This window comes from Acomys minous (genome assembly GCF_964271855.1).
Source record: "Acomys minous genome assembly, chromosome: 12".
NCBI lineage: Eukaryota > Metazoa > Chordata > Mammalia > Rodentia > Muridae > Acomys > Acomys minous.
In genome coordinates, this window is record NC_140493.1 from 28,303,122 (window position 1) to 28,327,292 (window position 24,171).

Genomic DNA, 24,171 nt, shown 5'->3' on the forward strand with positions numbered 1-24,171 from the left:
TCTGTTGATGTATCTGAGAAGGTAAGAAAAGTCACCGGCTTTGTGACAAAGAGAGTCTTCAGCCTATGTCAGCTGACGTGTATCCATGTACATGTTCCATGAAACTATTTTTCATTTTTAAAAAATTATAACTGACTTCTCATGCTGGTGCAATCTCTTCACACTTCATCACATTTCTAAATCAGCGCCCATGTAGCAGTGAAAATTTCATGTGCTGAAGGCACTGTACCAATTCTCCCCGAACACATCTATTTTAAAGTACAAAGTAGTTTTATTCACGCCTCCTCCAATTTTGGATCCACTAAAGGCATTTGGATTTGGGGGAGAGGCAAGATGCCTGCTGTTCAACTTTTCCACAAATTCTGTTTACTGAGAGCTCCCATATTTCTTGCTACGTTTCCAAAGCACATTAAATCTCCCACTGGAAACCGAGTGCCCACAGCACACTCTGTAAATAGGAGCATGGAGAAGCAGGCAGATCTCTGTGAGTTCGAGGCCAGCCTGGTCTACAAAGTGAGTCTAGGACAGCCAATGCTACACAGAGAAACCCTGCCACAAACAAACAAACAAACAAGATGGCTACTCCTGCCATGCTTCTAAGTGGAGAGCACTATGCCAACTGCAGGGACAGAACGGGGATTGGAAGTGAGAAGTCCAGTAACAGGACACGTCCTCTGAGACTCCACGCCTTCATTCCGAGGCCCTGAATCTCGGTGTGATAATCTCACTGAGCTGAACAATACCTGTCTGTGAGGCTCTTCTCCACGTTGGAGGATGTTCAGGAGAATTTCCAGCTTCTGCTCATTAGCAAGCACTTCCCCCAAACTCAGCTAAATAGTGACCAAGTCAGAAATATTTCCAAATCACCAAATGTCTCCTGGGAAATGAGACTTTTTTTTTTTCAAATGAGGGCCAAGGCTCAAAATTAGTTATTTAAAATGTAGCATTTTCTTTAACACACAGCGTCATGTTAACTAATTAGATAATTTTGGAGACATTACATTCTTCTAAGCAATTACAGCCTTTAGGAAACGCAATAGCCCCCATAGGGGATCCCTTCTCTTCTGCCCTGCCGTCTTAATCCCAGTGGCCTCTGTTTACCTAGTCATTTTATTTAATGGTGAATGCCTCATTTTATCTGGAATTGGTTTAAATATGAGCATCTCAACTTTCATATCAAATCCATTGTCTCATACGACAGAGGCTGAGAGGATGTAGCTGCTCTTGGATATGTGTTTGGAGCTTACTGAAGTTGATTCCCAATGACCTGCACCCCTTAACTAAAGTACAAAGATCATGTCACTACTGCCAACCAGAAAGCACTAGAAGAAATTGGGATAATTTGTGTCTTAAGTAATACCACAAACCTCTATACCTCCCTAAAATAGGATGAATGAGCAAAATCGCTAAACAAATTTTGTATTTCTTTCTTTGTTCCCTTAAAGTGAGCTCAAACAAAGCATTTTAGCACATCTGTTTTCTGTTAGATGAAACAGTTTGATAGTTAAAAAAATTAGTATTCATAGAGGATAATAAATGTGTATTGTATTCGTTTTGCTTGTAAGTTTTCTTTGAATGGCAGAATAGGTTGACCAATGCAGTATAGGGCAAGGAAAATAGAACACAGAAGAGGCTAGGCTGGGTCTGCTTTTCCTGAATTTGGTATGCGTAAGAGTGTGCCAATTTTGGGCTGGGTGTGGTGGCACATGCCTTTAATCCCAGCACTCGGGAGGCAGAGGCAGGCGGATCGCTGTGAGTTCGAGGCCAGCCTGGTCTACAAAGTGAGTCCAGGACAGTCAAGGCTACACAGAGAAACCCTGTCTCAAAACAAAACAAAAAAACAAAACAAGAGTGTGCCAATTTTAACATAAAGTCAAATATCCATACCACAGAGGCTGAGACCGTGTGTTACACTGTTTAAACTCTCCTTGATGTAGTTCAAAGGTGTGCAATTCATCAAACTTCTTCAGCGCTGGTTGTTTGCTTTAACAAAAGCCTTAAAGAAGTATTATTCTAAGTACTGATATTAAAGCTGTCATTTACTGATAAACACTATGCCAAGCTAAACAAATGGCTCGCCCATCGAGCACTTCAGTGTTGCTTGAGATGAGTGTTACAGCCTACATCTGATAAGGAAAAGGAGGCCCCAGGTGTTGAAATTGTTTGTAGAAAATGGAGTCTTTGGTAAGAGTAATGTTCAATGCTTACACTTGAACGCCAAAGTTTAGGTTCATTCTGGGAGTTTTTCTGACTCTGGGTGAGACCTGGCCTGATTCCATAGGCCTTTTGAATCCAAGGAGGCTAACGGGCTTTTTGGCAAAGCAGCAGAATTTTGTCAAGAGGAAGGGAGAGAAGGAAGAGAATGAGGAGGAAGAGGAGGAGATGGAGGAGGAAGAAAACAGGAAGCAGTTGTTCAGGGTGGAAGAAGGCTAGGGAGAGACGTGGAGCTGGAAACGGAAGCAGAGAAAGCCAGAGACTTTGGTAGTGGCAGCTTTCCAGCTTAGGCTGGTAAGAAATTGAGGATGTGTCACGACTGTGGTGAACTTAATGGGTAATTTAAGGAACTTTCTAAGATATTTTATCCAAATTATCATTATTTTCATTGTCCTCCCATGCTTTCTCTAAAACCCAAGCCCCAGAGTATAGTGTAATTTGAGCAAGTTCGTCTGTATGTAAACGTGGTAGGGTAAGGTTTGGTTTTGAGGAGAGTGTCACCCTATAGTTTTACAACAAGAATAAAAGCAAAAAAAATCCTCATTTTCACAATATAATTTAAAAATGGCAAACTGATATCCTTCGCTTCCAGGCCAGTCAGCTTGAGATGAATATGTTTTAGAAGATTACAAGATGGCTGCCATTCGGACTGGGGCAAGGCAACACTGAACGGTAAGTATTTTATTTCCAAACCTGTAGTCCAACAGAAGATCAATAGGGGAAAAGTTTGAGCTGGTAACCTAATCTCGGGAGCTTATAATTTAAATTTTCTCTTGACTTTTGTTATTATATTTTATAAGTAATAGTAAATATATGTATTTATTTAGTTACACTAAATATTAAGTACGAATGGACTTACAGTCTATCCACATGGCAGACATGTATGTGCCTACAAAAGGAGAGACACTGGAAACAGAACAAAAATGTTACTAAACTTCAGAATTCAAACTTGTTTCCATGATGTATTTAGCTCTATAAAGCAACTGATGTATGAAATTGAAAATATTTATTGGGTCTGGCATAAATAACTAAAAAATCTGATTGAATAGATTGCATTTATAGTGTTGCATAAAGCATATCAAAGCATTGGATTTTTAATAGGGAAACATCTTATTGTTTTTTCTGATTTTATATCATATCAGTTTTACACAAGCACTGTATGTTTTAATGTCTGGGATGTAAGTTGAGAAATGTAGATCCATACATTGCAGTGTAAGCCACTTTTGGTTGGCACTTTCCTCTCTATAGTTTTCTTCTCCTATTTATTCAAGGAAAACACTAGGCAGGTGTTATTTAAAACGGAAGAATACATTAATTGACTTCCAAGTTTCCATTTGGGCATTTATGTGTTAGATTAAATAAATCTCTGTTGTTTTATGATGACTGTCTTTGTGCAAGTAGTATTAACTGACCCCCTCATCCTAGATCTGGATTTAAGGTGTGAATTCCATTTGTGTGTGTGCAATATGGGGTCTTTAACCTTATTAACTGATGCACGCTTGTCATCACCATCACAGATGTTACTAGTTTAAAGGTAAAGACCTAGGCTTAAGTAAAACAAAGATCCGTGATACTAATACAACTGTGGGCAGAGCACAAATGTATTCTTCTTACGATGTGGTGACTAGCTTTCTCTTTTATTATTCAGTTACAGGCTATAGCCAACACATGTGTATATGAACATACCAATAATACTACATTAATAATAGCATCAAAACTACATGTGAAACAGGTTAAGTTCTGCCTGAAGGACTATTTCATAGTTAAAATTATTTGCTCTTCCCAATTTATAGTGCCACGACAAGGTATGAAAATTAAAACAAAAAAGGTATGAATATTTTATGTCAATGTGTGATCTCAGGCTGTGGTTTTAGAAGCACTGCCTTCCTTCTTATGGGAGCAGTATAATCTAAAGAGAGAGGGAGGCTATCTAGGTGCATTATTTCATAGGCCCCGTATTCATTATTCATGCTCGCCATTAGAAGGAGAAGGAATATGTACACATGGACATTCATTCAGAGGTGTGTTCTGAGCAGTGTATGCAACCTCCACCTCAAAGTGCTTTTTCAGTCGGGGGTGGGGTGGAAGGATGCTCACTGAAGCTAGCAGGAGCCCTTCCTTGGCACGTTCTTACAGGAATGCTCCAGAGGGTTCTAAGGTCCACTACAGTTTAATTTTCCACTCTATGAATTAGGCCTACAGCGTTTCTCCCTAAAATGACTTAAGTGTGATGGCAGCATTGGAGAAACTTCAGATGAGTTTTGCTCTGCATGTTTCATAAACTTCTAAAAATGTAAAAATATGAAATAAAATGGAAGTAGTCGACTTTGGTAGGGTTTATAGCACCTTTTTTATTTTTTTTATTTTTTTTGTGAAATAGGGTTTATGGTTCTTGCAAGAATGCGTAGCTGATTCAGGGCTATAACATAGTTGATGTGCACAGAAGACTCTCTGGTTACTTTATAAATATTCACTTACAAAAATAAGGACTGTACACTCCTCTACAAAAATTGAGAGTCATTACTGCCATAGCTTCTTTTGAAGATATTTATTAAATAATAACATGGGTGTAAAAATGTAGCATGTAATTTAAGATTAAGAATGAAAATCTTCCTTATTTTTCACTGAATTATGTTTTTGCCATAATGTGTACAATTTTGATAATGAATAAGAAATTAGTAATAAAGCAGATAAAATGAATTTTGAAGTATCTTTTTTCCTCCTTCCCACTTCTACATGCATCTTAGACTCATATTTATCACCTTAGGAAAACTTTTACTGGCATTATTAATTAAGCACTCGTGGGCTAGACTGTTATCATTGGAAACACTGTAGCAAATGCAAATAATTTTAAGTCTGTTGTGAATTTAATAAGCTGTAGTTGAGCCACTTAGAATCTGGGGTCCTAGTATTAAGACTATCTGTGGGACGCCACATCAAGGACTTTTGCTTCTCTTTGTTGTTTCAGCAAAGCTTTGAATTAATCTGCATCTTAAAAGCAACACAAAGGGCTGGGGGGCATGGTTCAGTGGGTGAGGGCTCTTGATGCCAAGGGTTCGAGCCCTGGACTCACATATTAGGAGAGAGCAGATGCCCAGAGGTAGGTATGTAAGTTCCACACGACACCATCACACACATGAAAACACAGATTAAACAACTATTTAGAAACCCAATAAAATCATAGAAGTTTTTTTCATACCCATTGTTAAGGCTAGCAGATGTTTTAATGTTAAGAGTAATAAGCTAAAGAACAGGTGTTAAAATAAGTGTCAGGGACCCTTTTAGAGCCTTGAATGGGCATCATCTGTTGGATTCTTTTATGAACCCTGAAGCCATAGTCCAGCCTCGTCTTTTTCCTGTGTGAGGAAACTGTCTTAGATGTCTTGCAAACTTCGGGCTGAGATGGGCCTCAGAGACAGGAGGATCAATATTGCTGAATAACTCAAATGCTGGCTTTTTTTTGTTTGCTTGTTTTTCAAACACTGCTTTTAATATTTAGACACAGAATATATTTCGATCTGGAAAAAATAAAATTTAACACCCTTTAAGCCTATAAAAGAAAGGAAATAATTTTGCTTTTTAAGATCTGACTCCAAATCCATTAACACTCAGGTAAGGCATCTTGTGTCACACTCTTGAGGCTAGATATAGTCATACTCCTGTGCATTTTACTTACCGTACTATATAGTGGGATTGGTGTGTTAGTCTTGAAATGTCATTTACTGCGTTGCTGTAAAGACGTACCTGCATTTTCTGTACCTGATTTTGGAGCAGGGAAAAAGCAATTCCAAGGGAATCCTAAGATTGTGGAGAAAAAGCATTCTTTCTCAGTAGGTGGCTCTGCACCTTGGCTAACGGCTAGAACTATTTGCTGCCTACTGTGATTCTAACTGATTCGCATGTGCAGCTCTTGCTTATTTCCCACAGTAGGAACACCATGCTGCAATTGTTTGTTATTATATTCATGTAACTCATAAGGTTGAGGTACCAGGTGGAGATGAGGAATGGAGCACAGAGAACATTTGATGGCTTTCTGTTATTAGAGATGTCTTAACTGAGTAGGAGTAACCACCATCATTTCAGAATAGATTTCTGGGTGTCTGGGAAACATGAGTCTTACTACACAGTGGTCCGAGGGCATTGGTCGACAGCTTGTCCTCTTTGTTAGAGCTTAACTTAGGGTCTCCCTGATGCCAGGTAGCCCTGGGACCTGTAAACATGTTTAAATTCAGTTTTGTCTACAAGAGTCTCCCACAAGTTCCAAAGTAGACTATTATATTCACATTCAGTAGTTTCAAAATGTAAACACTAGATAATTAAGTAGAAAAATACAGTACAAGAGTTCCAGTTAGGAACAGAAATATATTCTGAACTATGCTAATTCCGAAGAAGGAAAACGTGGCTAAACTCTCGAGCGCTGCAGAAATGTTCACCTGTATACCTTCAAAACAGCTAACTTACTGCAGTACACTTCTCTTGGGATAAATGATTTTAAATTGGGAATTAGTTCCCAGTTACTTTCTAAGACAGAGCTTGCAATAGCAAACCATATAACCTGGAATAAATTCAGAGTAGACACTTACTGAAACTCAATTCCCAGCTGCTTTCAATCTGCTGAGTGTGGAAATGACTACATGCAGCTCTGCCCTGTCAGTCAGATCAAGGATAATGACAGCGAAGGTGACAGAATGTAGTTTTATGTGGTTTGATGGAAGCAAAGCTGCTTTCCACTCTAATGAAAATTCGGAATAAATTGTTAAGTTCCATGATTCGTTGTTTTTTTTTTTTTTTTTTTTTTTTTTTGAGAAAAGTGAGACAGTATAAGTTCTTCACTGTTTAAATGCTCACTTGAAAATTTCAATTTTCTCCAGACTTTCTTTTAACTTCAAAACTAAACTTTGAAAAACCAGCAACATTTTATAAAACAATGTCCAGTTACCCTATTTTCTTTAAACTTATGACATTATGACAAATCTTTGATAATATAATAACTCATATCAAAACAAATATTTTTTTTACTCATGATCGCAAGCAAACTTACCTATTAAAAAGGAGAAGTTATTTTTTAAAAAATGACTATTTTACCTGCCAGGTGTGGTGGTGAATGCCTTTAATTTTAGTACTTGGATGGCAGAGGCAGGTGGATCTCTGGGAGTTCAAGGCTAGCCTGCTCTGCATAGTAAAGTTCTAGGCCAGCTGAGACTACATAGTGAGAGTCTGTCTCATAAAAAAAAAGTCTTAGTTCTGGGGCAATGGATGGAGATTTGCTTTAAAGAATTCAAGTTGGCCATGTCTCCCCTCTAATTGGATACCAGAGAGAGATGTATTGATTTATAGTGCCTTCCCTCCTTGCTCTTAGTAGAATGCTAATGCTAAATTTGCAGTTTTCATTTCTGCATGCTCGGAGAACACTTATGCTCTCTGACAAAGCTTGCAGCTGGAGTACCTAGGCAAGTTAGGCCCAGGAGATGATTCCTCCTTTGTATTTTAGCAAAACAAGCCACATGATGGATGTAAATCCAGACAGATTTGTTGTCACATTGTTATTGGTTTCATTTATAAGAGGCACATATCACAGGCATTGTATTTTTGTTTACTTTAAGTGTGCATTAAGAAAGCCAAGAATGAATTTTTGAAATTTTCTATCATTTTTTTTCTCCTTGGCCAGCAAAATTTGTCAATGACATGTGTAAAAGCAGTCAGGAAAACAGTTTCTAAGGACAGTGAAATACATATAAAAGACAACATAATGGAAAAATGCTGTGAAAAAGTTAGCACCATGAAATGAAAAAAAAAAAAAAAAAGAACCTGAAACAAAATAGCTATCCATATAATATTTATATGTAAACATAATATATTTTAGCAAGTTATTAATATCTGATCTCAAACTTTTCGGCTTCAAAGTACTTTTCTTAGGTTCCTTTCTCAGTGCTCATATGACTAATATTCTTTTTCCTCTCTTTATATGTGGTAATTAGTCAACAAAATATACTGGTCAATGACCAGGAAAACCCTTTTAGAGAAAGTGATGGAGCTATCATATCACACACACATACGCACACACATTTTATATATGTGTATGTATATATGTACATAAACATACATATATACATACATACATACATATATACATACATATATGTGACAAGTTTCTGTGGATATTTATTCACATACAGGACAACTAAGTACATGAAAAACATATCAACCACTTCATTGAATATATAGCATCATCACAATTTCACCAAGGATAATTAGATTGTCTTTTGCCTTTTGCAATGAGGAAAATGAGGTACCCCTAGTGCACACAGTACTTTTATCAGTAGTTACTTTAGTTATTGCTTCAATTTTGAGTTCCGTAACTGGATGTCAGAGTGCTAGTTTATAAGGGGTAAGACTTTTACATGCTTAGTATAACTTGTCTACAGATTCCTTTCCCCTAGTACTCCTTAAAGAAAATATTGTTAAAATGCAATTAGACCCATATTTGTCACCATGCCCAAAACTCAAATCCAAGTGGATCAAAGACCTCAACATAAAACTAGAGACACTAAGTCAGTTAGAAGAAAAAGTGGGAAGAGCCTGGAACACATTGGCACAGGAGACAACTTCCGGAGCAGAACACCAACGGCCCAGGCATTAAGGTCAACAATTAATAAATGGGACCTCATGAGTCTGAGAAGCTTCTGTAAGGCAGAAGACACTGTCAACAGAACGAAGCGACAGCCTACAGACTGGGAAGAGATCTTCACCAACTCTACATCTGACAAAGGTCTAATATCCAAAATATATAAAGAACTCAAGAAATTAAACACCACCAAACCAAATAACCCAATTGAGAAATGGGGCTCAGAACTAAACAGAGAATTCTCAACAGAGGAATATTGAATGGCTGAGAAACACTTAAAGAAATGCTCAACCTCCTTAGTCATCAGGGAAATGCAAATCAAAACAACTCTGAGATTCCATCTTACACCCATCAGAATGGCAAAGTTCAAAAATTCAAGTGACACCACATGCTGGCGAGGATGTGGAGAGAGAGGAACACTCCTTCATTGCTGTTGGGAATGCAAACTAGTACACCCACTTTGGAAATCTATCTGGCGCTATATCAGAAAATTGGGAATAGGGCTTCCTCAAGACCCGGATATTCCACTCCTTAGAATATACGCAGAAGATGTTCCAGCACACAACAAGGACATATGCTCAACCATGTTCATAGTAGCCTTATTCATAATAGCCAGAACATGGAAACAGCGTAAGTGTCCCTCAGTAGAAGAATGGATAAAGAAACTGTGGTACATTTACACTATGGAATACTTCTCAGCTATTAAAAACAAGGAATTCCTGAAATTTGTGGACAAATGGATTGAACTAGAAATGATCATAATGAGTGAGTTAACCCAAAAGCAGAAAGAGTCAAATGGTATATACTCACTTATATCTGGACACTAGCCCAAGGGGCAGGTCCCATGAATGTCTTCAGTTACCAGGAAAGTGGGACAGAGGGGAGGACATTCTATTGGGACTCTAGGTGAGAGAAGCATGGGAGAATGGGGAAATAGAAGGATCCAGAGGGTCCTAGAAACCTACAAGAAGAACATTATGACAGGTGGATCTAGGCCCAAGGGTGCTCAAACTATGGCACCAGCCAAGGACAATAAATGCAGTAAACTTTGAACCCCTACCCAGATCTACCCAATGGGCAGGACATTCTTCACAGTTGAGTGGAGAGTGAGGTCTGACTTTCACATGAACTCTGGTGCCCCATATTTGACCACGTCCCCTGGATTCGGAGGCCTGGTGGCACTCAGAGGAAGGATAGCAGGTTACCAAGAAGAAACTTGATACCCTATGAACATATGCAGGGGGAAGAGGTCCCCCCAAGTCACAGTCATAGGGGAAGGGAGTAAGGGGAAAATGGGATGGAGGGAGGAATGGGAGGATACAAGGGATGGGATAGCAATTGAGATGTAATATGAATAAATTAATAAAATATATTTTAAAAAGAAAATATTGTTACTTTTGAGTTTATTTTAGTTAGATAAGGTCTTTGAAAACCTGAGACATGCAGAATATGGCATTTAAGGATTAAAAAAAATTATTTTAAAGATTCATTTACAATGAGACAGGTTAACTTCTGGCAACACTCAGCCTACCTCAGAGAAGATGAGGAGCCTCAAAGAACCTCCTTATGGGGATGGCTTCAAATGTGGCAAACAAGCCACTGGGAAAAATGCCATTTCTACCACAGACAGAATTCTGCCTAAAAATGGCCAAGCTTGGATGCAGGCAGAGTCGACAGGCAAACTCTGCCAAGACACGGTAAGCAAGTCCTCAATAGTTCCTGCCTCACAAATATGTCTGTCAGATATATTGAGCCAGAAGGCTGAAGATGTTGCGCCAACATTGTAGAGAATTTTGGGTACCTGCTGAGGCATCAAACTGTCTCTGTCATCTTCTCATCTGGGAAGCTGCCAACCTGCACTCCTGTAATTAATTTTATTCCTTCTCAAGTCTCTGATGTGGTTAAAGACCAGATAGTTTAGTCTTACAATTAAGCTTAGTTGTTTAGGGGTTAAGCTGTTTTTAGGTCTAGTTAGATGTTTTAAATTGATAATGATGTGATATGTTAGATATGGATTTACATTTAGAATTTCAGACTCACCAAGATAGGAAAGATGCTTTCTTCAAGGCTGCCAAACACAAATAGCCAAAACACTATGAATGTAACATTTTTATAATTCCGGATTGTTTCGTGGTTCTTCTTGCTGTAGGTAGTTTATTGTATATATGTGTAACAATATAAATGTATATGTAAAATATTTAATTAAAAAATTGTAAAATAAAAAGATAATTGGCGAGTTTTCTGGTCACGGTTCAGTGATGATTAACAGTGCAAACTCAAAAGAGATGCTAGATTTGCAAGTTTTATTCTAAAAAAAAAAGGAAACATAAAGATGAAAATATCAATCACTTGGAAACCACAAAAATAATTGGTGGGCTTATTAATGATACTTCTGTAAATTAGTTTTATGTGTAAGTTAGAATTGGCTGATGGGTTCAAATGTTTAATATAAGTCTGATTGAAAAGTAGAAAATATTTTCCTTTGTAGAAGATTCTTCTCAATCTGTGACTGGCCATCCTAGGCGAGAATACATTGTTGGAGATTTCTTCCCCTAGTGGAGCATCAGGAAACATTGCTAACTGAGGGCATTGAGCATGACTTATTTTCCATGGTATTGTTTTCTTTCTCTATTTCCCATGGTAACCCTAGGTACCTTAGAACAGTAGTGTGCCTGTGCATAAGCAACTTGTCATAAGCTGGTCATGAGAGGTAGACTTTTGAAGAGCTTCAGTTTTGATAGTGATATAAAAATTGAAAAGGCACTCATATGCTAAAGTTGGCTGAGATTTTGGGATAATGGTTGTTTAAAAACTCGTTATTAGGCATTTAATAAAACTTTTCATTCTTATGTGTTTGCTGGATTATTTAAGCAAGTGAGCTAACTTCCCATATATGAAGAAAACGATGACAATAGTTGTATGTATGTGAAAGGAACTAGTATAGAGAAAACACACCAAGTGTGTGGAATTTAATATACACTAATAAAACCACATCTAATTTTACTCTTAATATTTTATTTTATTTATTTTATTTTTTATTTTTATTTTTTACTCTTAATATTTTAATACATTGAGAAAAACAGAATAAAATATATAAATTCCTAACTTGGCAATTGATGAGTGCATGTTCCCTCTAAAGGAGATACCTGTAAGTTGGGGTCAGATGATCAGTGCCACCAACTATTCTTTTGGTACTTATTCTTTCATTCAGATTCTAATTTATGCAAAAAATAAGAACAGAACACTATGTGTTAGCAACTGAGTTAGGGAATAGAGATAATAAATCAGTATAAATACCGAACTACCTCCGTCCCTCAGATGCTAAGTTTTGGTGACATGTACTCCCTTATGGTATTGTCTTATTTTCAGTATATGTACAACAGTTATTAATTCTTGGCTTCTTGGTACCAAGCACCACATGTTAAAATCACTTGCAACCCTCAGAACTATTTGTCTTACTGAATTAATGTGAAACTGATCATAAGTATTCTGATGCAGGCATATAAAAAGGAATACATATTATGTCTCACTACTAGAAGTTGTATGACTTTGTCTTGTTTGAAATTGTATAAACAATGCTCAAAGTATTGACCTCTCAAAATAGAAACTGAATAGTTTCTTGTAAATAAACAGAAGTCAATGACTATCAAAGTTATTGACATACTACAGCTTTGTGAATTAAATAAGAATAAAAAGATGAAAATACCAAGGTGAAATGTTTTGTTCCCTTTCCAAATTCTTCAAATACAAAAATTAATAATGTTTTCATATAATCTTCTATGCTAATTACAAAGTTGCCCAATATATGAATTTCTAAGTTCTAATTGTGATTTTTGTTTTGTTTTGTTCTAGACAGGTTTTTTCTGTGTATCCCTGGCTGTCCTAGAACATACTCTGTAGACCAGGCTGGCTTCAAACTCAATTCAGATACCCTCTGTCTCTGCCTCTGCTGGGATTAAAGATGTGTGGCACCATCACCTCGAGATATATATATGTTGATCATGAGGAAAATGACTCTTCCCTTCTTCATTGTTTACTTCTACAGTGTGTGTGTGTGTGTGTGTGTGTGTGTGTGTGTGTGTGTGTGTGTGTGTGTGTGGTGTGCTCTTAAAGAGAAAGATTGGTTCAGCACCATGGACAGAACACAGAAGCCACCACAACACAAGAGGTACTAGAAGCATTTCCTTAGGTTAGAGTTAAGAAATAAAAATAGAAAACAAGCAGGAAAATAAAAACAAACATACAGCAATGAAGAAAAAAAATCACAAGAAACACAGACATAAAAACAAAACCCATAAAACACAAAAGAGTTGGATGGGTGAAGAGGTAGCAATGATCTGGGAAAAGATGGAAAAGAGGAAGACACGATCAGAGTATTTTATATGACAAAAGTATTTTTTAATAATAAAAACCTTAGATGTGAGAGCTATGTTGTAGACATATTAGTTTGGACTGGATTAAATAACTTTGCATTCTAAGTGGTTATAGGTTTTTTGTTTGTTTGTTTGTTTTTTTTGTAATGGTCTTCATTTGTTGGAAAGAGAAGTTCTCTTAATGTGGGTTGAGGACTATACTTCTCTATGGGTATAAGGACAAATATTGAAAATGTAGTTAAGGATTATGTTGGCTTAGTGTCATTTTTTGAGTACTCCTTTAAGATCCATGACTTCATTAGCCTTGCTAGGTTTCTAGCACCAGGAGTGGCTTCTTTCTTGTTGAGTGAATTCTAAGTCCAATAAGAGAGCTGTTGGCTACTTCCAGGGTATGTGTGCCACGATTGCACACTTTCTGCAGGTTATCATGCTGTGATGGTGGTTGCTGTGGTTCATAAACATCATATCTGGGCAGAACAGTTATTTGCTTCCCTACATTGGAAGCTTACCTGATGCAGTCTGGTGCCATGAAAGCTAGTCGTCAGGCAGGGACCTTTCAGGTCAGCTTAAATTTAAGGGCCCCTGGGTCCTATATCTGAAGTACATGGTATCTTCAGCAATAGAATGTATCTTACCTGCCCCAGGGGGTGTGGGGAAACCAAGGGCAACATCAATAGGCTATAATATTTTGCAGGCTTTCTTGAGCAATCCTGACCAACAATTTAAAAGAGGGCCTTCTTGTGACTAGTATTTGTTATGCAGTCTTTAGCTTCAGAAGGGAACACTGCCGACCCAGATGAGAGAATTTCTGGTATTATTGCAGGGTGTGTGTGTGTGTGTGTGGAAAGACTGTAAGAGCCAGAGAGTTGTTTACTGTGAGATTGTGTCTCCTAGGAATGTTAGACGCTATACCTGTAAAGTTTCAGTAACATGACTGCCCAAACATGCAGTTACAACATCAGTAACCATGTTAATCCTTAACTGTACACAAAGAATCATCGGCCACTAAGGCTGCTGAAAGTGAGAGAAATCTTTTTGCAGGTAGGAGCACCCTATTTGATTATCCAGTAATGAATGATCAGTCCTGAAACGTACATACAAGTAAAATTCTACAGTCTGGTCAGGTTGTACTTATGTATACACACACATATACATATATTTATATAACAACAGCTATTGAAAAAGAGGCCATGAATTTGGAAGAGAATAAGAAAGAGCATATAGGAAGGCTTGGAGGGAGGAAATGGAAAGGAGAAATGTAATTATATTATATTCTCAAAATATAAAAGAACTAATTAGAAAAAAGAAATAACTTTAGAGTAGCCACCTCTCTCTTTAATATGACAAGAACCAACTGAATATGGAAGGATGTTCATTTAAATAACATAAAGTTTATAAGTCTACCACCTTCTATCTTATGGAAACATAATGGCCCTTTCAAAAGCATGCATCATTTTAATAAATGCATTAAAAGGTCATTAGCTTTAATAGCACCTGCTCACTCAGACTATTATTCTATGCCTTTTAGAGTTAGTTTAATGTGTATTAATGGTGTGAAATTACAAATTGAGTTTTCCTGGGCACGAGTTAAACCAAGAAAGTAGGGAGAAGACTGGTTAATATTTCCCTCTACCCTTTCTTCATTCATGCTACAAAATACTTCACTCTGCCCCAGGGAAAGAAGTGCGCTGTTAGTAGGTTGAACCTAACATGATTTTTATGGTTTTAACTCAGCAAACTGTCTTTGGTTGGGTCATCAAAAGTTCATCATTTTCTTTGGGGAATAAGAAAGAATGTTCTCCTTTGAAATTAAATTCATATCTTATATATTCATTTTTTGAGAAATAGATAACTTCTTATTGTCTTTGCTTTTTCTGTTTCAACTTAGAGGACCACTTATGATATTATTATTTTACACTGTCTATCTCATCCTAGTACCAGAGTGATGTTTAGATAGTTTAATATGTAAGCCAAGTATTATGATAATAAATGTTATTGATGCTAATAAAACTGTGAATAATTGAAAAAAAATCCAGAGTTTTGGTTCCAGGAACATGTGATCCAGTAAGACTTAATTTTAGAGTGCCAAGCAAGAGTAGAAACAAATTTTAACTATGTCTTATCAAAATATTAAAAAAACAAAAAACTGATCATTTTAATTATATTTGAAGGAAACAAGAAAGAATTTCCAAAGTAAAAACTGCAGAACAAAGGTTATAAGTGGTAAGTAAGACTTAGGATGGATACCACTATGAAAACACTTAGTTCATTTGACAGCCAAATGATAGGCCAGGCTTTATAGTGGCATCTTTTAACCAAAGAACAGAATCATAGTGCCACTGTGAACATCCCTAAAGAACTCTGGAGAAGAGAAAGGTGCCTCTTACACCCTCAAAAAATCAAATACAGAAAGGAAACATCTAATTTTTCTTTTTCAAAAGCTAGAAAAGGAAGAGCTTCTAAAATGGTTGAGACTTAAATATGTTTATTTTAATAATAGTAAAATATTTTATATTTAATTCATATTTATTTAAATTATTAAATTAAAATTTAATATGTTTAAATTTTAATTTAAATATTTGTGCATGACATTTAAATATTTTGTGTTTAAAATTTTAACTGATAATTTAGAAAGTGCTTTCTGAGCATTAAGGAAAGAAAACATTGGTGTTTAGAGATGGCTTTTGTTCAAAGAAATGTCTTGGACCATGACTAATTCACTTTACTTTTATTCCTGTATCTCCAGATCAGATTAGGACTCACACATCTGGGAGGTGGTTTAGGGCATAAGTCAAAAAACTCAGATGTCTTTGTTTAAGACAGTCAATACAAGTGAGCTGAGTTCACTTGTCAGTGTTCCATTAGCATAAAAGCAGTAGACATCATCTGTAAGAAACCCTTACTAGAACTTGCCAGGCCTGTGAAGCTAAAATTTTTGATTTCTAAAAGCAAATTCCTTTGATTTTTTAAAAGTTTTACTTTCAATTTTTATAAGTAAATGTCTTTCTGATTTTTAAAATGAAGTAACTGCATTTGAAAAATGAATCTGGCTCATAGGCAGTCATCTTGGGACATGTGGGAAGGCATATGCACTTCAGGGAGGCATCTGTGAAGCCCTACATGGTATCAGTACCGAGAGCCTCTGTTTGGGTGCCAGGAGATACACTGTGATTATGTGAGTTCTAAGTTGATTTCAATACAAAGATCCTTGAGCCTTTCTAATGCTGGTAAGGGCTGTCCTAGCACAGAACTCCTTTGGGCACAACTAGGCTCTTTGCGAGACCAGATGAAAAATTATGAAACCCTAATATTGTGTTGGTTCCATTCTTTAGATAAAGTCTAATGAAAAACATAGTGGGTTTAAATAATATTAAGTAGATGCAGTAGCATATATCCAGCAGTCATGACAATTATAAAGGATACCAGTAAATCTGACATTCTTAGAGATCATTTTCTATGCAGAAAGCCTGTATAGAGACTTGTTTAGCAGTGCTAAGAACTTAGTCTATAGGACTGTTTTAAGATTATATTACTGCTGGGCATGGTGGCGCACACCTTTAATCCCAGCACTCGGGAGGCAGAGGCAGATGGATTGCTGTGAGCTTGAGGCCAGCCTGGTCTAACAAGTGAGTCCAGGGCAGCCAAGGCTACCCAGGGAAACCCTGTCTCGAAAAAATAAAAGATTATATTAGTATACTGTGAGGCTTCTTCTGCTGGTGGTCAACCTTCAAAGTAGAAATTCCATTAAAAGGATAGATCTTAAAGCTCAAATTTGATTTACATTCCTGATTTTTCTTAAAGAGAATAGCATTTATAAGCACAGCTTCTTTCTATAAAACACTATGTCCCCTCCTATTAATTTTGCAAGGTGGTGGCTATGCATTTAGCCTGGGGCTCAGAAAATATTTTGTTAAGATAGAGTAAGAATTATAGACTGAGGATCTTATTAATTTTAAACAGAAAAAAAAAAAGAGGAAAGAAAAACATTAGGCTGCTAATTTTACACAGGAAGCATTTCAAGGATTATTTGCTCCTCATTTCCTCTTAAAAAAAAAAAAAGAACACTGAAATTAGTATACAATACGATACTGAGATACTGTTAAATTGGGATATGCTAGTACACTGCATGAGTAGAAATGCTTAAAGTGTGTATTTTACAAGAAAGTACAATAGCTTATAGATAAAAGGTTTGTCCTTAACAATAACAGTAAGGAAGAATGCAAATATTAGTTCATGTATAACAAATATTTTAAGTATATTGTAAATACTTAAGAGAGCACATATATATTAAATGACGTTTTTGTGGATGATTGGATTTATAAACATAGGCAATGTTTGGAATTTGATGTACTTGTAAAATAATCTTAAAGAAAGGCTTTTATTGTGAAATAATTACAGATTCATAGGAAATAGCAAAGAATGTAGAAAGAGGTACCACAAAAGAGGTACTCCATCCATTTTTTTCCCCAAGAGCTATATTTTATAAAGCTATAGCAAGACATCAGAATCAGGACATTGGTATTGGTGTAATGTGCTGATGATCTGACATTTTGTCATGTGTATAGGTTTGTGTAACCATCATGATCAAGATGCACAATGCTGCCATCTCAGAGTTTACCCTCATGTTGTGCCTTTGGAGTCACACATCTCTTTTAGTTCTGACTAAGCTCAGCAAATCACCACTACTTTGTAAAACCACTCACTTACAGAAATATATGCCTCCGTGTCTGGACTTTAGGGCATTGCTGGCTTGAAACTGTCCATTGGTTAATTATTCCACCTTCGGTGACGACTTTTTCTGTCAGCCTCAGTTGCTCATCTATAAAATTAAAAGGCTGGGGACTGTGAGGTGTCCTAGCAGGTAAAGTTGCTTGCCTCTAAGCCTACTAACCTGAACTTCACCCAAACCCATAAAGTAGGAGAGAGCCAACACCTAAAAGTTGCCCTAGGAACTCCATGAGATGCTTGGACCCAAGTACAGATGCATGTGTACACACACACACACACACACACACACACACACACACACACAAATAAGAAATTGGGACCTAATATTTTTTCAGAGTGGCCCAATATATCTGGTTGTTTGGTTTTATTAAGATATTACCTTGAGGATTATAGCTATAAGGTCCCCATCAAGTTAATGAAATACAACTTAAAATAGAACAATGTGCTGTACGTGTACTTTCATTTAAATAGTGCCCTTGTCAAAGTAACAAAAATTTCCATTACAGTAATATGCTGCTTTCAAAAGTGACAAATGTGTTGTTCTTTCAATGCCAACTGGAGAAAAACTGGCACAGAAAACCTGCTTGATTTCTTTTCTTTTTTTTTCTCAAATATACCTGGTTAAATACCGGGCTGGCATTGCTGCCACAGAATCTAGGGTACAGATTCTGAGCTGCACGGGTTCAAGTTTGCGGGAGTGGAGTTACCCGTGCTCTGTGGTCACCAAGCAAGGCACTGAGGAGGACTTTGAGAATCTGTGGGGGAGCCTCTCGCTTGGCTCTACTGCACCGGAGAAGATAAAAACACAAGGAGAGAAGTATCCCCCTGAGCGGCTTCTTCATTTGAAGTTTTAGGTGTCAGGAGGACTCACGCCAGTTTAAGGTTGCATACTCCTTCATTTGGTTGGTTCTACAACTCACTCCCGTTATAAGGTGTTGACACCACCCGTTATGAGATGTTCTGTCTCTTCAACAGCATAGCAACGAAATCCAGATTCATCTTTTTTCACCTCGGATAATCTTTATGGAAAAAATAAATCACCTAGGAAACACAGACATGAACACTGGGGACTTGGAAAGGATCCGTCCCTCAGAGGCCTGTTGGAGACACCTCTTTACTGAATGAATCTTCTCTTCATTTCTTCCAAGCCTGGCTTCTGAGAAGCGTTAGTCAAGAGACACCCAAAACTGATGGCCAACATGCTGGCCTAACTAACCTGACTGTTGCAAATTTCATTCAGATCGTTTCAATAACCAATCAGGCAGAGCCACTTTTAGCCTTGGTGTCCCTCTTTGGAGAACACCCCTGTGTCCAATTTCCCATGACCTCCTTGAGTTTGTCCAGAACACCCTGGTCGGCTCCTTGAATGGAAGGGGTGATTCTAGGGTCCCCTCTGCCCCCATTGAACCCAAGGCATTGGTTGTCCTCCCGTTCCCACAGGCAAGGACACCAAAGCGCTCATCTTACCGTTTCCTTTGCAGACCGTGTCCATAGCGCTGTCCAGAAGGTGTCCCCGCGCGCCCGCGAGGCTTGGGCCGGCCCTTGCTGCGGGACGGCGACAGGGCGCGTGGCAGCGGGTTTGCGGTGGGGGTGGAGGAGCCTGACCCGGCCCGCTCCACCCGCGCCAGTCCCGTTAGCGCACGTGGTGCGGCGGCAGCCCGCGCGCTCTGGGCCCCTCGGCCCCTTGCCTTCTGGAGCCAGCGCAGCGGCACCTGGGGCTTCGGAACACGTGGAGACGGGCGCTGGAGACTGGAGATTCGGCACGGGTAGGTGGGGGCGCAAAGACGCTGGCGTCCAGAGGACCGATTACCCTCAGGGTCCTGCTCTGGGGCTCACAAACTGAAAGTCAAGAGGCCACTGTCACCAGGGCCTGTGTAGATCTCAAGCCGGGGCTTCAGATTCAGCTCCTTGCAGAGTGTCGCACTGCAGTGCCTCCGGTTCCCGCCAGTTGGGGGAGCCCCATCTAGGGCGGGAGATGGGTGTACTGCAGGGCGGCACTGAAGTCCTGGGGGGCGGCTGGGGCCTAGGGCAAGAGTATTCTGATGCCGGGAGTTGGAGCTGTAAAAACCCAGAAACCGCAGCATGGACCTAAGGTGGCCATTAGGATAGCCTGTCTTTGGAAAAATTCCTCTCACTGTCAGAGGTTGCTGGGGATCACCTAAGGAGACAGCACTCCCAACTGGAGACAAACCCGCTGCTGCAGGCCCTTTCTAAGTTCACCAATTACCTTGCCTACATCTTCCAAGCAAGGTATCTGTCTAAAGGTTCTGATTTCTGAACTAGGGACATGCATGGCCGTTTACTTTCTGGCTCTTAGGAGACAATAGCGTTAACAGCAGCAGCAGCAGCAGCAGGAGCAGCAGCAGCAACAACAACAACAAATTAATTTCTTTGATATCTAGGGAAATGGAAACAGAATTTGTGCTGTTTTTAGGAAATGCTGAAAAGACTTAGGAGGCTGGAGAGAAATTATGTTTTTAATTTGTGAGTCCAGATATAAAACTAAGCATCAACTTCCCTACCTGTCTTTCTGGAAAGGTAAGATCCTTAAGAGAACAGTAGGAAGATGCTTGCTTCCACCAGAAATACAGTTCCAGGTAGTCCATCAAAAACTTTCAAGTTATGCTCCTCCTCCTGTAAGCTAAGAAGGGGTCGAGGGCATCACCACGGCTAGCTAGCTAAAGACTTCTGGGTGGATTTCTTGCTTTTCTTGTTTTGTTTTGTTGTTGCTTACTCTTTATTCAGCATTTGGGCCCCCTGCAGGGAGAGTATTCTGCAAGGACGGCTGTTCCTGTCTTGGTTTACCTGCCTCCCTCTGGATAGCATCATAGTGCCTAGGGCTCTATCCATGGACCGGTTAAATAAACCCCTTTCTCCTTCCCTGCCCACCTCTCACCTTCCCTCATCTCCCTCTTTCCTTTTAAATCTTGACATTAATAGACCCTAGTATGCACCTTGCCCCAATCACTCCACTCCACTGAGGTTCTGGCCTTTGAATTTAATCTTCTATTGGCTTTTAGAGGATGACTGCGAACTCCCACCATGACTTTTGGTTAAAATTGCTGGTTGTACCATATTTCCATTAGCTTGGCTCAGGTTCTCCTCCAGTCGGTGCCCTTGGAATTTTGGTTTCCTCTGTCTACAGCCCACACTTTCAGAGTGTCTGCACCAGATATTGTGTTCCTTGAACTGCCTGTGCGTCCTTTAAACATCATTGTGGAGTTAGGGGGGAAAAAGTACAATAGAAATCCAGGTGATTAGTTGTAAAGTGAATCGGCTTGACCCTTAAAACATAGATTCCAACCGTTTGAAAGCAAACATCACTGAACGCTTATACAGAAGATTGAAACTTTAAAAACATACAGTGTGGTATGTTGGGTGTGAGGGTTGGGGTGTAAGCTGCGATGCGCAGAAGTATGAAGGTGAATATGTGCTCACGAGCAGCTCCTGGGCAGACTATTCAGACTAGGCTTAAGCAGACTAGAAATGGAGAGATTCGAAGGGAAACTGTGGTAGGAATGCTTTTCATCAGAGTGGACGCAGGGCTGATTATACTGCGGAACCATGGCAGAGGGCAACCAACGGGGGCTGTGTTCCTCATTCCTAGGCAACATAGTGCATGGGTATAAAAGGATTTTTTTTTTTTGTAATTGAGGATATAACAAATACTCGGAGCTTAACTTGAATCTAAATCTTTATTTACTTTTATTTAACTTTAATTTTGGAGAGTTTCATGCATGGTATAGTAGCTATACTGTTCTTCCTCTCTCTCCCAAACTCATAATCTCTTCTTTATTATTCTTTATTATTATTACATGTATATATGTATATGTGTATATATATATATGTATGTATACACACATGTATATAACCCTACTAAGTCAATTTAGTGTTTTTGTATGTATATGTTTCCAGAGCTAGCCACTTGAGATTGGATAAAACTGAGTACCTGTAGCGTTTCACCTAGAGGTGGAAGTCTGTGGAATTTCCTCTGTCCATACTGGCATGCTAACTTGTAGTTAAGCCTTTAAAATTATTCTATATTTTTACTCATTGCAGCAGCTTTCTGGCACTCATTTATTCAAAGCAATGTAGAAGTTGGAGAAATAGTCAGGACTCTTGTATTGAGAAGGGAGTACTTTTGGTCTCATGGGTCTTTTCAGTACTTGTATTATTTGCTATGACTTTTCTCATTGCTATGATGTGATACCCAAGAAGAAAACTCACAGAAGGGAGGATGTATTTGGCTCACATTTTGAGAGGATACTACTGAAACAGAGAAAGCACACTGGTAGGCAGGTGAGGGGGCTGGCCACATTGTGTCTGCAGCTAGCAAGCAGAGAGATGAACATTTGTTTTCAGACTGCTTTCTCCTTTTTATTCAGTCTTGCACCCCAGACCATGAAAAAGTGATGTTCTTATTCAGGGTGAGTCTTCCCTTAGTTAAATGTCTCTGGAAACTCCCTTACAGACTTGTCCAGAGGTCTGCTTCCTAGATGATGCCAAATCCATTCAAGTTGACTATAAAGACTTGCCACTGCAAGACTCAAATAAATGGGCAGAAACCCTCTTAAAGATGTGTTGGCTTAGAGTCTTCTAAAAACCCTTATGAAGATTGAAAAAAATAGTGTTAGAATTCCTTAAGCCATATATCTACATATCTATCTATCTATATACACATTAATATTAGTTGAAGCAATTCCTGGCACACATCATGATTATAAAAATTTGAAATATTAGCTAATATGCTTTACTAATAATAGATTTGTTAAATGAAATGAGGTACATGGTGAATTTGAAGAAATCATATAACCTCTCTGAGTGTATAGACCTTCACCTGTGAGGTAGAAATAGTATGGTGTTCCAAGAGTTTCATGTGAAGGTCAAAGGAAGCAGCAGAAATGAAAGTACTCTGTGAGCCGGAACTACATGTATATTATTAGATACAACAATAAAGGGGGAGACAAATGGACATTACACAATAGACTGAGTGGAAAAGGAATATTCTGTAGTTTAAGTCAACTCTGCAGGCATACACAGTTGTACACTTTTTTGCATGGATAGGGAATTTATAGATTGTTTAATTTGTCTCATTTTATACGTAAAGAAACAAAATATTCACAAATTGTCTGCAATCATATTAGCATACCTAAGAATACTGTTGACGGTTCTATAAATAGAAAGGTGGTGTCACAATTTTGAAGAAAGAGTGGGGAGGGGATTTTGGGAGGGTTTGGAAGAAGGAAAAAGAAGGGAGAAGTATTGTAATTAAATTATAATCTCAATTTTTTTTTCAGGAGGGTGGTGCTATGGAAATTGGAAGAGTCAGTGTTTATTGAGTGGCTGTTATTTGGCATCTAGTTGTTAAAAATATAGCAAATTACAAAGTAATTAGCATTCCTGCCTTCAAAAACCTGGTGCCCTAATGAAAAGTGCAAAATGCCATTTTAGCCTCTAAGTGTCAGACTAATTGGCCCGAACAGTTGAATGATTAGGTATACAGCTCCTTAGGTGGGGCCTCATTGTAGGGATAATTGGGATGGGGTTAGGAGAAATGATCAGTTTTTCTTTGTTTATACAATATATTAAGTAATAATCAAGCACCACAAGGGATGTTTTGAGCTGACGGCTGGACCTCAAAGGAGACTCAGTCAGGCTGGGGGTCAATACTTGAGAACTGTGTTTGAATATGAAATTTCATCATTGATTGTTGATCCTGCTGTGTAATTGTAACAGCTTTCTGTTATCATCACGTTCGATCATACTATGAGGTTTTGGGCAAAGAGGTGGATGCAGACAGTGTAGTAGTTTTATAAAAAGGAGAAATAGACTCTCCCCCAATTGGGATGAATGTCTCTAATAATTTTCTGTAAGGTGTTGCAAGCCAGTAATCCTTTGAGGGTGACTGTTGAGAAAGAAATCATCACAGTAGCAAATTTCTAAGCTATAGACACAAGAGATCAGGGTATTATTTTACAGATTAGCTGTAGTTATAAAAGTTGTTCAGGAAGTGTTGTATGGTGTTAGAGCATCAGCTTAGTTTTCAGTGTGACTGATAAGGAAACACAGATGTTAAGAACACTTCAGATGATACAGATGCCAACATTTGAAAGAGACCCTGGCAAAGACAGCTGTGAGTTTTAAAAAGTAAACTGTGATAAACAAGGCTCTGTGAGTGACATGGCTTTAAAATGTGCATATTTAGAATTTTTTTTTTTTTTTTTTTTTTTT

At 38.3% G+C, this 24,171-nt stretch overlaps 2 protein-coding genes across 10 annotated transcripts in view; one reads left to right on the forward strand and one right to left on the reverse strand.

The window, feature by feature from the left end:
* The window catches only part of SYBU (syntabulin), a 106,498-nt gene extending 86,893 nt beyond the window's left edge, over nucleotides 1-19,605 (reverse strand). The window contains exon 1 of the mRNA XM_084803016.1: nucleotides 19,408-19,605. The gene's annotated coding sequence lies outside the window, so the exon portion shown is untranslated. The remainder of the gene's footprint in view (nucleotides 1-19,407) is intronic.
* Nucleotides 1-24,171, forward strand: part of LOC311609705 (nonsense-mediated mRNA decay factor SMG5-like) — a 111,605-nt gene that overhangs the window by 11,680 nt on the left and 75,754 nt on the right. For 6 of the 9 annotated variants that reach the window (XM_084803005.1, XM_084803006.1, XM_084803000.1 and 3 more), the window contains exon 2: nucleotides 2,807-2,886. The gene's annotated coding sequence lies outside the window, so the exon portion shown is untranslated. Of the gene's footprint in view, nucleotides 1-2,806; nucleotides 2,887-19,595; nucleotides 19,707-24,171 lie in introns of those variants that run through there. The other 3 variants (XM_084803004.1, XM_084803011.1, XM_084803007.1) reach the window with 2 other exon arrangements.